The sequence below is a fragment of the Acartia tonsa genome, chromosome 11 (assembly GCF_053477335.1).
Source record: "Acartia tonsa isolate MP-2025a chromosome 11, ASM5347733v1, whole genome shotgun sequence".
NCBI lineage: Eukaryota > Metazoa > Arthropoda > Copepoda > Calanoida > Acartiidae > Acartia > Acartia tonsa.
In genome coordinates, this window is record NC_137270.1 from 14,594,200 (window position 1) to 14,608,234 (window position 14,035).

Here is a 14,035-nt window from a genome sequence, read left to right on the forward strand (position 1 = left end):
TTTTCAGGTTTTCGTGATTTTCTCGATTCCTATTCAGGATTGTCGGCTGTAATTATCAGGGAATGAATATGCTAATATTCTACATATTTCCATCAAATTTCATAATTAATTTAGGTGCTAGATCGATTCTTAGATTCTTCAGTTTTCGTGATTTTAAAGGTTGCGTGATTTTAAAGGTTTCGTGATTTCTCTCTATCAAGTTTAATATTTATTGTATGACACTGCTCTATAGTAAATTTTTGTTCCGATATACATTCATAAATTTTTAAGCTTGCTAATTATGGATGTTGTCATCCTTGTTGTTAAATATAAATCTCTCAAATAAAAGGAAAAAACTCATTTTAATAATTTGCGTTTTAATCCAATATCATGAATGTATCTCAAGTTATCTAAATGGAATAATTTTGTAAATTTAGCAGAAATTTAATTAAATTTTCCCTTTAAAAGAATCTTTTTGACAATAAAAAGCAAGGTTATTATTGTCTAAAATTTGCCAACCGTTATGATATTTACAGGGATCTAAAGTGATAAGACATTGCTCTATAAATTAATGTACCTCTTCTGTAGATTAAAATTAGTGGTTAAAATGTTTACACAACAAAATTCACCAAAGTCCCGAAAGTTGTTAAGCCAACGAATAAGAAAACGTTATCAAAAACATTGAGGAATAAACACCTCTTAACCTTAAACTATTTGAATGTATTTCTGTGCATAGACCAATAGTGTATTTGTAGAGTAGGTTTGCAATGAAAAATTAATATTTCTTACTTGAATGCTTTTTAAAGAGACTTCTTTTTTTCAAAGAAGATGAGTTTTAAGTTTATAAAGATGTGACTTTCTAAATTAATAGATTTTTATGCATTTTATGAAAATTGGCATGGTAATAATTAAGAATATTAAAAACTATGCTAAAACTGTAATGTCTTGCTAAACAGCCACTATCTACTACATAATCTAATTAGGCATAAACAGTATGCAATATTAAGTAAAGAATTACCCTATCCCCATATAAAATGGACTTAAGGTCAAATAAATTATTAGGTAGATATTTTCAGTACAATTAAAAAAAATCAAAACAGTTACAGAGAAAGGTTTTTTAGTAGCGAAGCTACACTATAATTCACCTTGTCCGTCAGACATTTAGTCCGTAATGCTATAGGGGAAACGTTATTTTCTCAGCTCCTATACAAGATAGACAGCTGAAATTTTGTCCATCTGTCTGTTATTTGAGGTGCTAGATCGATTCCTAGATTTTCAAGTTTCCGTGATTTTCTCAATTCCTTTTCAAGATAGAGGGCTGGAATTTTCAGGGATTAAATATGCTAATATTCTACATATTTTCATCAAGTTTCATAATTAATTAAGGTGCTAGATCGATTTTTAGATTCTCATGGTATACATATTTCCATCAAGTTTCATAAAAATTTGTCTATTAATTGAGGTGCTAGATCGATACCTAGATTTTTAAGTTTTCAAGATTTTAAAGGTTGAGTGATTTTAAAGGTCTATTTTTTTTCATGTTAAATGTTTATTGTATGACACTGCACTATATTAAATTTTTTCCCAATATCCATTCATAATTTTTGAGCTTCGCTACTTATGGATGTTGTCATCCTTGTTTATATCTATAACAACAAACAGATAATAAAAAAGTAAGGACAGTCAAACAGACGGACGAAGTAAATTATATAGGTGCTTTACCCTTAAAATGATTTGATTTAAATGTACATAGATATTTGTCCTTCTCTGCCTAGCAAGTGACCTTAATCTAGTAATCTAGTTCTTCACTAAGCAAAAATATTACGAACTTTGATCACATAAATATAAAATGAAACTTTTTGATTTGCATTCTCCGGGATGAGATGAGAAGCGTGCATAATTGGGTGTAGGGGGGTGTAAAAAAAGAAGACACACCACATAAGGTGTCAACTCTTATCAACACCCACCAAAATTTTGTTTGTTTTAGAATGTCCAATATTTAGTGAGGAGGGGAGAGGGGGGGTGTATGTTACTGTATAACACGCACCCTTTGAATTTGGTCTCAAAAATATTAAATGTTATAACAATACCAGGTGGAGTAATGAGAATGGCAGGTGTCCTAACTTAAATAATCTAGTAAAAAAATTCTAAATATCCTGTATTAATTTAGTTTAAAAATATTCATATTCATATATAACACAAATCATATTCTTAAAAGCGAAGCTTTGTTACATTTATGGTAGACTCGTCAGTAAATTTGTCAGTAACGGATAGCTCTTATCTTTTTAGATTCAGTGTCAAGCTGGTACAATTTAGAAGCCTTTTCAACACTGTCATCCTTTTTGAATAAATTTTAGCTTTATAACTATTCTATTATCTTCATTTTTACAAGTTAATTCCTGAAGCAATTAAGCATAAATTATTTGCTCAAGTTTGCGACACTTTTGAAAGCAAAGTTTTCTGTATTCTGGGTCTGTACGTCTGTCCGTACATCCGTAAGTTACAGTTATATCTTTTTGTTCGTTTCGGCATATTAGAATTGTCCTATCTTTTTTAAACTTAAAATGATAACCCTTTGAACAATTAGGCACGATTTAGACAGTAGAGCAACTCATTGGTTTGTTGAGCTTCGTTTTCATGGATGTTGTAATCCTTGTTTATATGCGAAACATGCGGTTAGGCAGATTTTATGTAACAGTAACCGACATGTTTAAGGCTATCAAAATAAATAACTTTTTTATGACAAATTACAATGACAGAAACAATTAAAAACACTTGCGATTTTTCTAAAATACAAAAAAAAGATGTTTGTCTGTCTGTCCCTCAAGATCTATCCCACTGAACAGATGAGTAAATGCTTTTTAGGGAATATAAGTCTTGTAGGTAAAGGTTATACTTAAAAACATGCTGATTTAGAAAAATTTTACAACAAATTTTTATGTTAAAATTATCCGATTCATCTGATTTTTGGTATACTGATTTCTATTACAACAAGGTACAATGTTATAAGCGAAGCATCTCTGTAAACAAGTCCTAAAATGTAAGCATATCATGAAACAGTATCATGTATTAAAGCAGTTTTGCAAGAAATTTACTTATAACTTTGAATCAACTTATGCATTAATATTCTGCTTATTAAGATCTGACACTCTACAAATGTTAAAGTTCGTTTGTCCTTCTATTTAAGAGCTTCGCTTTTATGGATGTTGCCATCCTTGTTTGAAATTGTATTCGAAGCCATACTGAAAAAAAGATAATAATTCAGATTATTTTTAAAAATATACATTTTTCCATCGTTGTAAAAATTTAAAAGTAGGTTAAGGGGAGGATGGATATGTTGCTAAGTTTTAATTCTTTTGTTACTTATTGAAAAGTTGACAACAAGAATGTGAATGATAGATGCTGGCGTATCCAGGTCATAGATATGATTTTTTGAAATGGTATAAAGACAGTTTTGAACAAGGACAGTTATATCTATGTCGCAGTAAAACATTTGTAAAGGAAATGAAAACATAAAATATTCAAATAAATCGAATTTATAGCCAGAGGTATGGTAGCTGCAGACATCATTAACAGTGCAGGATACTAAAGGATCTTCCTAATTCTCGTACCTTCATGAGCAACTCAAGAAGCCAAGTTTCGGCAATGCGGCTTACTAAGCGACCCATTAAGCTGCAATCACAGACGTAATATACAGTCACATCCCAGCCTACGCCACCCTCAGCCGCTACCATCTCAAGCCACTGTGATGAAACAAAAGTAGCAGCCAAACTAACTGAGTGGAAATTAGAAACCCTTAGCCAAAGCCACCCAATACTGCAAATGCGCAGCTGAGACAAATAGTCGATTTGGTGATCGATTACAGTCCAAATAAAAGTAAGATAACATTATTCATTTAGAAGGATAACTATCATTTCTAAATAAAAGTTAATTAAATAGTTGCTTGTTTACAAACGAAATTGAAAATCTAAAAGTGTACTTTCGACTTCTTTAGCATATTAGTTATTCATGATTATAATTCAAATGATTCGTTTCGTCCGTCCGTTCGTCCCCAAAGATCTTGCTAACCACAAAATTATGCTGTACTTTTCATAGAATGTACTATTGGTTTAAGTTGTTTTAACTGGTATGTTTACACCCAAAACCACAAAAATTACGCTTCTCCCCAAAATGATAATATTTTTAAAAGCGAAGATTTTCTATATTTAGGGTCGGTCAGTCCGTCCGTAACGGATATCTTTTTTTGTTAATTTTGGCATGTCACAATAGTCCTATCGATTTTAAATTTTGCCGGGTGATTCCTGTAGTAGATAGGTACGATTTAGAAAGCATAGCAACTCTATAATCATTATCAGAATGTCCGTACGTCCATTTTAAATATGTTGATTTTTTAAACAACAAATTTTTAATTATCCGATTAATCTGATTTTTGGTATACTGCTTCCTGGGACAGCAAGGTACAATATTATAAGCGAAGCAACTCTATAATCAAGTCTCTAAAAATGTAAGTATGTCCATAAAGATTATCCTGTATCAAGTAGTTTTACATCAAATTTACTAACAATTTTGCTTCGACTCTTATACATTTATATTCTGATTATTCAGTTCTGACACTATACAATTAAGTGTTAATGTCAGTTTGTCCTACCGTTTCAGTGCTTTGCTTTAATGGATGTTATCGTCCTTGTTGTTATCAAATTTAGAGGTTTAAATAACCCCATGCCAACTTCTTAAGGTAAGCAACTAATGGCTAGGGGCGAAGCTACTAGTTTAGTAAAAGTTGCTATTCTTGTAATCAAAAAATGTTGTACGTTATTTCAAATTTAAGACGTATATGATAATATCTTTGTAGGTTATTTTCATAAAAAAATAACGGAACCTAAAAAAGTTACGTGAAAATAACCTTTAATTAAATATAAATATTCTAAATGTTAGATCTTAGCACATTAACAATTCAGATTTCTAATTATATAAAAAGGTTTGTTGATAAAAATAACCTTTATGTTCTAAATATTATGTTCATAACTTACAGAATTGTTACCAGAAAGTCAAATGATTTGTAACTTTTTGACAAAATTATTTTTATTATTTAATCATCCTATTTATCTGATCTGGAACAGTAATTACTAGAACAACAAGGTACAACATTATAAACTATAGGCATTTTTAATCCTGAAAATTAAATGATGCCCTTATACTGCAACAAATTCATGTACACTTTTGTTTAAACTTACAAACAAATGTTCTGCTTATTAAGTTCTGACACTCTACAAGATTTATGGATGTTATCATACTTGTTTTTAATTGCCTTGAGGTCTTTCAGAGGAAAAGCGTACAGTAGCCAAAAATTATCTTGAAAAGCAAAAAGTTTAAAAAGGGAAAGACTTTGGTACATTTTCTGTTATATTATCTATGTTCTACAAAACAGGCATAATCTATAATGCGAATTTATAAATAACAACTTTTTATTTTAAAAATAGGCCAATTAAAACAAACATAAATTTAGTAAAAAGATATGATTTTTAAAACATTCCTTTGTCCCCCCAAAAAAAGATGAAAAACAAGTTTAATTTTAGAAGGCAAACTGCAGTATATAAAATTTAGATTTTTTGCGCGAAAGTTGTTTTTATGTCTTGAGATGTTTTGATAAAATTTCATGCAAGCAACCGTAAAATATTATTCAGCGGTTTTTTTGTCAAAAAAAAACAGAACGCTTACTTTTGTTTGAGAATACTAGTTGATCAAATAAAACTTGCAGCAATTTACAGTTATTCTTGGGTAAAATTGTTTACCTTGATGTTAAAGGTTCAAAAACTAGCAAATTGTAAAAAAAAATGTTAGGATAAATATTAAACATTATCATACAGAATAAAAATAAGTAGGAAGGAAGTTGATATTTTTTTTTTATTTTGGCACACAAAAAGCTTTAACAATAACAATAATAAGCTTACCCTGAAAAGAAGAATTCGATTCCTCCAAACTTAACTTTAAAGTGCCTAAATGATAAGATTAAATTCAATCTTCCTAATTTCAAAACATGATAGTGTATTTGGAGGCACCCCAGATTGGGTTAAAATCTTTTTTGATTTAGAAAATAGTTAAGGGTTGCTTCTTGGCAGACACTGACTTATTCCCTTCTTCTCAAGGCATGTACACACTAACACACACACCTCACACACATACACACACTCACCAACACACACTCACACACACACACACAAATATGAATATGAATATATATGTCATCAATATATTTTCTAATGACCTACTTAATTGTCATATGTAGTTATGAACTAATTATAACAGGGATCTAAAGGGATAAGACAATGGACGATAAATTAATATACATTCCCAATGATGATAAACAAGTTACAGCTTCTACAAATTAAACTTATTAATTGGATAGTTTAGATAAACTAGAAAACTTTGGGTACCAGTGTAACCTACAGCCCAATGTCTTCTCTCTTCCTGAAGAATAAGTAACAGGGCTTTATGAAATATTTTATAATAACTTATATTATAAAAAATTTAAAAATCTACGAAAATACAAAAATTTTCAAAAATCTATATTTTTATCTTATCCCTAAATATTAATTGTTCTTATGCAAAATAAAGAAACCCTGAAGTTACAATTCTAAAAATATCCATATAAACGGAAAAGTATTGAAGCACAAAACATCATGGAATGGCCAACTGACCAAGTGAGTTATAGGGCAGTTATTCAGTCCCACAAAAAAAAAGTGAGAGAAAATGCAAACACTCGAAGGAAATCACAAAACTAATAAAAATTTGCTTTATTTCTTTCTGACAAACAGATGGACAAAACAATGTATATGTTTATATGTCATAGCAACCTTAACTTTAAATTTCAGCTGCCCATCTCCAATAGTAGCTGAGAAAATAACATTTCGGACTGACGGACAGACAAAGTGAATTTTATAGTATATCGGCAGAAAGACGGACTCTAATCTACTCTTTCTAAATCGTACCTTACAGTTCCAGGTATTAATACAACAAGTTTGAAATCGATAGGACAATTCTTAATTAGCAAAATAAGCTATCCGTAAGGTACGGACGTACTTTATTAATGTTTCTCCAATGTTTGATTTGTGTGGTAAGTATATTGCAAAACCACAGGTTTTGTTAATGTCTAACTTACGTTAATATAATTTTACTAGAAAATATTTGTTTAAGAAAAAACTTGAATATTTTAAATTCTTTTGATAGATAATGAAATTTTTATAATAGTAGTAAAAGATATTTATCTTAAATTTAATAAATTTTGTATTTTTTTATTTATTTATAAGCAGTTTAATGAATATTCCCCCTATCCAAGATGAGCATATTGAAGGCAACCCAACACATGTGCGCAACAGAGGTGTCAAATTTATTATCTTCAGTTTCCGTAAAAACAATGATCTTATTTCACATTCTTGTTAATAGTGGGAGAAGCTAGTAAAAGTGGCTTACTCAGATTATGACGTTAAAAAAAACCAATGAGAGGCCACTATAAATTTTACCATTGGTCAATTACAGTGTATACTGGCCTCTCATTGGTTAATTTTTTTTTACCTCATAATCTGAGTCAGCCACTTTTACTAGCTTCATAGTGGGATATACTTTACTTCAGGATTTACTTATATTAGAAGCACTATTTCCCTTAGGTTAAAAGTTTAATAATAATGTATTTATCTCAACTTCTATAAAACTAAGAAAAACAAGGATGACAACATCCATAAAAGCAAAGCACTGAATTGGTAGGACAAACGGACATTAACACTTGTACAGTGTCTGAACTGAATAATCAGAATAGAAAAGTATAAGAGTCAAAGCAAAATAGTAAGTAAATTTATCGAAAAACTGCTTGATAAAGGATAATGTTTATGGACATACTTACATCTTTAGGACTTAATTATAGAGTTGATTCGCTTAAAATATTGTTTTTTGTTTTTCCAGGAATCAATATACCAAAAATTAGATCAAACGGATAATTAGATCACACAAAAATTTGTTGTAAAAAACTAGAAAAATCAACATGTTTAAAATGGACGTACGGAGATTCTAGTAATGATTATAGAGTTGCTATGCTTTCTAACCTAACTACTAGAGGAATCACCATGCAAAGTTTGAAATCCATAGGACAATTCTAACATGCCTAAATTAACGAGTAAAAGCTAACTATCTTGGACGGACAAACGGACCAACCCTAATTATAGAAAAGCTTCACTTTTAAAAATTGTGAGTGAATTCTTTACTTTAAAAAAATAAATTTCTGACTGTAACACCAAAATGATAATTTGCACCTATAATATTACTTCCATTTTGTAAAATTAGTTCCTTAAAAGACCGAAGGACCAAGTAAATTAGAGTAGATGCTCATCAGTCAACAGCTTTTTTTTATTTTTAACTCTTTCAAAGATTGGTTAACAATAAAATAAGCAGTTTATCTTAAATAGCAGCTAATATATTACATTTTAGGTAGGTAGTCATTTCAACGACTAGCAAAAGTCACTATGTTGTTACATCACCAAATATAAACCTCTCTATAAAACAGAGCTCAAGCCTATGTGTTATACCTATCCATGTAATCAGAAAATATAATATATAAATAGACACCTGATAATTCATCTATTAAACTATGTCTTTATTTCAGCAAGATATACAAACAAACCTACCATACCATCACCCAAAGATAATCTGATCAACATAAAACTATAAATAAAATACAACCAAATTCATATCTAAAAATGTTATTATAAATATATATTTTTACTCTAAATGAGAAAAAGAATCAATTTACAACTAGATTTTTCACAATATGTATGTATATATGTTAAATGTTAATATTGAATTTTTGTATAATGTTTGTAATTGTAAATATTGCTGGAAACAAGGAATACCACACTACTATTCACTAAAACCAATCGTTTTGAGCAAGGCAGTCAATAAGCGAGAGTGAACTAATGTATTGGTGTTCAATTCCTTATCCCAACAATAAAGTTTTATATAGCTTGTGATTGGAAGCAATTCCAAAGGTCACTGAGTGATGTACATGGTGAAAAAATAAATAGTTGTAAATTTTCAGAATAGATCCTTTAATTTTATTTATCTCTTTGATATTGTTTTACCTTTCTTAAAGGACGCCTGCAAGAACTCCCACGCTTTAACAGCTGAAAGACTGCCACAAGTAGACCCAATACCCCAAATTTGAAGCCTTCAGCTTCAATAACAAGAAAGTTCTAGGCATTTCAAAATAGCATTTTATGTACATTGATATTTTGAAAGATTTCCAATGCTCATAAAAGAAAAAACAATATTAAATTACGTCACCTAGACACAAAATTATAACCTTATCTTTGTCAGAAACTTAGATTACCGGTAACTGATTACATTTTTACATTAAAAACACCACATTTTATAGTCAAAATCTATAAAAAAAAAATCGATTTAAATTGCATTTTTAAACGAAAATCATAGCGGACACAAAGGGGGAAACTTATACAAGCTCAGCTGTGATTGGTTGTTAAGCTGATTCAGCCTTCTGATTGGCTACAGTACACTCGGTACAATGCAAGTTAAACTGAATTTTTTTTAATGATTTTGACTATAAAAATGGGTATTTTTATTGTAAAAATATAATTAGTTACGGGCAACCTAAATTTATGACAAAAATAAGCTTATAATTTTGTTTCTAGGCCACGTAGTTTAATTTCAAAATTTCTAACATTAGCATTGAATTTCTTTCAAAATTTCCATTGTATATAAAATGTCAATTTAAAATGCCTAGAACTTTTTTGTTATAGAAGCTAAAGGCTTCAAATTTGGGGTAATGGGTCTAATTGTGGCAGTCTTTCAGCAGTCAAAGCGTGGTATTTCTTGCAGGCTTCCTTTAAATTCCCCTCTGAGGTTGTTTGAATTATACATTTTAAAAGGTCTTTGTAAAAATAATTAAGAAATCTAAAAAAAAACTAAAAAAATAAGTAAAATCTCTAGATAGTCATTTTTCTTTCTTTTTAACATTATAGGCAAAGTACATAGTAAAACTTTTTGGTACCCCACAATGTTTTTTACAATAAAAGTTGTGTTTTTGTCATTTGAATTATTTGATTTAAAATTTACAATATTTGTTTCAATCACTGTCAAAATAGCACCTTTACCACTGTCATAGACACTGTCAAATTCACAGTCTTAATTTACGATACTTTACATTGAATATTTCAACTGTAACATATAGTTTCATTATCAAAAGACACAAAATATATTTCTATTGAGAATCATTTAAATAATTTCTAATAATCTACCCAGCACAGACAACTAAAATTAATCTTCCAAATGTGAAAAATAATTCCTGTGGCACCTATGACACAAACAGCAATTGTATGTGTGTGAGGGGGAGGGGGGTTGCATATGTGGTGAATGAAAAGATGTGCGAATCTTATATGTGTGTATACTATCCTCTCTGCGCTGTGCTAGAGAGTTGTTATTATTATTATAATAGTATCCCAGAGTATCTCAGTTGATCCTGTGCACTGTCCAGGACAAGGGCAGTGTTACAGAGACTTTATACAGGCCAGGGCGGCCACCAGGTATGTACAGTAGCTGTAGCTGTTGTGTTATTTTATTAAACTTTGACAAAGAAAATTTAGTTAAAAACGAAATATTAATTTTACAGGTAAATAATAAATAACTGACTTTTAAGAAAATGTAAATTTTTAGATTTCTTTTATTACGAATTGTAAAGATTTGATTTAGAGCTTAAATTCGTTACTTCAAAGTGATATCATTTCTGATTATTAAACAGATTTTCATTAAAATAGCAATAATATTGACACATTTTTTATATCAGCGGTTGCGTCACTAGTGTCTAGGGGTTTTATATTGTATGTTTAAATAAAAATTAAATAGATTAAAACCACCCCTGGACACATGAAAAGCCTTCTTGTAATGGAGAACTAAATCGGTAAAGTAGTTACAGTGAGGTTCAAACAAAAAAATCTTACACATAATTTGTATTATTTTAAAAAATTATGAATCTACCATTAGTTCACCAAATTCAGACGTTCGGACACTGTCTACCAGATAAAAACCTAGTCATAGAGTAGCAGTGTTACCTTAAATCTAAATTCTATAAAATATAAAACAAGAATTATTTTTAACTATGTTAGTGGAAATGTGTTTAGTTTAGATAGAAATATAAGCTCTAAGTAATTACACATTCATCCAATAACAACTAAAATAAATATAGCTATTAACAAGGATGAAAACATCTTAAAAAGCAAAGCATAAAAGCTTAAACATATAAACTACAGTAATTAAATAGTAACATTGATAAGAAGTCTCAACCAAAGTTCGATGGTTACTTTTCTAAAAATTAATTTAAACATGATAAAGTAGTTTGCTCATTATAATGTGCCAAATCATCCTAGGAATTATATAGAGATTAAAAAATTTCATAGAAACCTTATTGCAAGAGGAATCATTATGCAAGGTTTAAAGTTTAAGAGAGGGAGAGAGAGAGAGAAAGAGAGAGAGAGAGAGAGAGAGAGAGAGAGAGAGAGAAAGAGGGAGAGAGAGAGAGAGAGAGAGAGAGAGAGAGAGAGAGAGAGAGAGAGAGAGAGAGAGAGAGAGAGAGAGAGAGAGAGAGAGAGAGAGAGAGAGAGAGAGAGAAAAGAAATTTAAACAAAGCAAATGGGGAAAAATTTAATGACTATTTTTTTCCCTTTTTATGGGGAATTATGAAGTTGTAATTTGGAATTCCCTTTTCAATTTGGTAAATACAATTTGTAAAATCTGATTTAGAATTAAATTGAGCGAATAATCATATATATTTAGTTACATTTTTTACGTATTCATAGCTATTAGATGCGAAGCTTTTCTATGATTAAGGTTTGTACTTCGCTAGTCATGTACAGAGGTGACTGCTCATTCTATTATATAAACTAGTAAGCTTTTTTGTATGTAGCGTAGGATCTCACTAACAGCTGAACCTGTGTGGTTCTCCTTTTTAGTAAAGCTTCTTATAGGTCCATGGAAAAGTTTATTGGGGGAAATTATCTCCACCCTCCCTTAACAACCTAATTTGGTGAATTTTTATTGGTTAATTAATTGAGTTGAGTGTATATACGTTTCAACCACTAATTATAATCTAAAGAAGGGGTAATTTTGTGTATAATCATTATGGATGTACATCAATTTATCAGCCAGTGTCTTATCCCTTTGGATCCCTGTATTCTAATATGTTTGAATCTTTTTATTTTGTTAAGGGCCGACCTGCCACAAGCTAACAGACTCACTGGAAAACACACACACACACACACACACATTCCTTCAGATCTGAGTTTATGGCTAGATATGAACAGGTGTGTAGTCTATATTTTAATAAAACCAGTCAGGGAGGGGACATTGGACAGGAAGTAAAACTAGTCCCCAAAGTTTTACAACCTTGTTGGCTGAAAAACTTTGGGTGTTTTTGTTTAATTGTGATTTGTTGGTTTAGAATTAATAGTGTCCAAACTTTGGGACCAGTAATCCTTATACTAAAAAATAACAGGATGTTTGTCTGTTTATCTGTGTGTCTGTACCGAAGGATCTCGCTAACCGCTGAACCGATCGGGTTCTCCTTAACAGGGTAGCTTCTTATAGGTCCCGAGAAAGTTTATAACTATTTTTGGGGAGGGTACCACCACCCTCCCAAGAGAAATCAAAATAAAATCGAAAAAAATTGAAATATTTCCGCCGCATAGTGTCGCTAGCGTAGTCGCGCTGCGTAGAGACATGAATTTAACAGCTGATAACAGACACAAATTATTTCTCAAATTAGATATTTAAAATAAAAAGAAAAACATTTAAATGCCACTAGAGGCCTCTAGGGGCGTAGTCGCTAGTTTTAATATAAAGAAGGGAAAATTATTTACAATCATTCGGGATGTACATTAGTTTATCATATATTGTCTTATCCCTGAAGATCCCTGAAAAATCCAAGGTAGATAAAACCATGGGCAGCAATAATATTTTCGTATGCGCAACAATTTAAAGGTAGGTGCGACCTTTACCTAAAAATGCCATGAAATTTGACAAATATTACGTTTTTATTGTTTCTTATTCGGTTTTGAGTACCATAGCCTTGAATCTATCTAATTCTTGTTGATTATTGTCTAAATTATCGATTAAATCGCTTTAAAAATTGGTCATAAATGACAAATTGTCAGCATGCTACTGTTGTAACTAATTAGCTTGATATTAATGTCAATATTATAGCCATTTTTGCTATCAAAACAGTCTCTTATTACCATTTATACTTTTAGAACAAAAGGCATTATAACCAAATTCTTATGTATGTATTACAACACATTGACATTGTGGCATTTATATTAGACGCCCCCCCCCCCAAAAAAAAAAAGAAGAATCTTATAAAAATTTAATTGTGCAACTTACATGAAGATAGATTGTATCCTTCATAAATATTTTATTTCTCAATTCAAATAAAAACAGATGGTCAGAACTAAGGGGGAATTTATATATTCAAATCTTAAAAGCGGGACAAGACAGCCGTCAAAAAGCCGCCATTTTTTCGCGGATAAATTTGCGAAGATGATTTTTAAATTTTTAATTTACAAATTAATATTTTTTCTCATACTGTCAACGAGTGGCGTTTTAAGCAATTTACAAGGGGATGTAAAGGGGGAAGGTAGACATTCCAAATTTTAATTCAATGGGGGGAGGAGGCAATTACTGGTGGTTTTTTGCGGTCGCTAAATCCTGAAAATACATGAAGAAAATACTCAACTTTTTATTTTGAATATGTTTATTTTTGAATAAACTTTGATGGAGTTTTTGTTGGGGAAAATCTTTTTCTTGTAAAAATGTGTCAATAATAAAATTATTTATGAATTATAAAATACATTTAAAGCTTTATATAGATTATATTAACAAAATATAATACAGTCAGTGATTTCCATATGTTATTCCGCAACATCGAGTTTAAACAAAAAAAAACAGTGAAATATTATCCAGTAAAAATATAGATGTTTGCAATTTATAGCAATAAAAACTGATG

General features: G+C 30.3%; 1 protein-coding gene across 1 annotated transcript in view; it reads left to right on the forward strand.

Annotated features, from left to right (window-relative positions):
* Positions 1-10,412: 10,412 nt before the first annotated feature.
* The window catches only part of LOC145332475 (uncharacterized), a 57,770-nt gene continuing 54,147 nt past the window's right edge, over positions 10,413-14,035 (forward strand). Inside the window, exons 1-2 of the mRNA XM_080177476.1 lie at positions 10,413-10,565; positions 12,243-12,338. The gene's annotated coding sequence lies outside the window, so the exon portion shown is untranslated. The remainder of the gene's footprint in view (positions 10,566-12,242; positions 12,339-14,035) is intronic.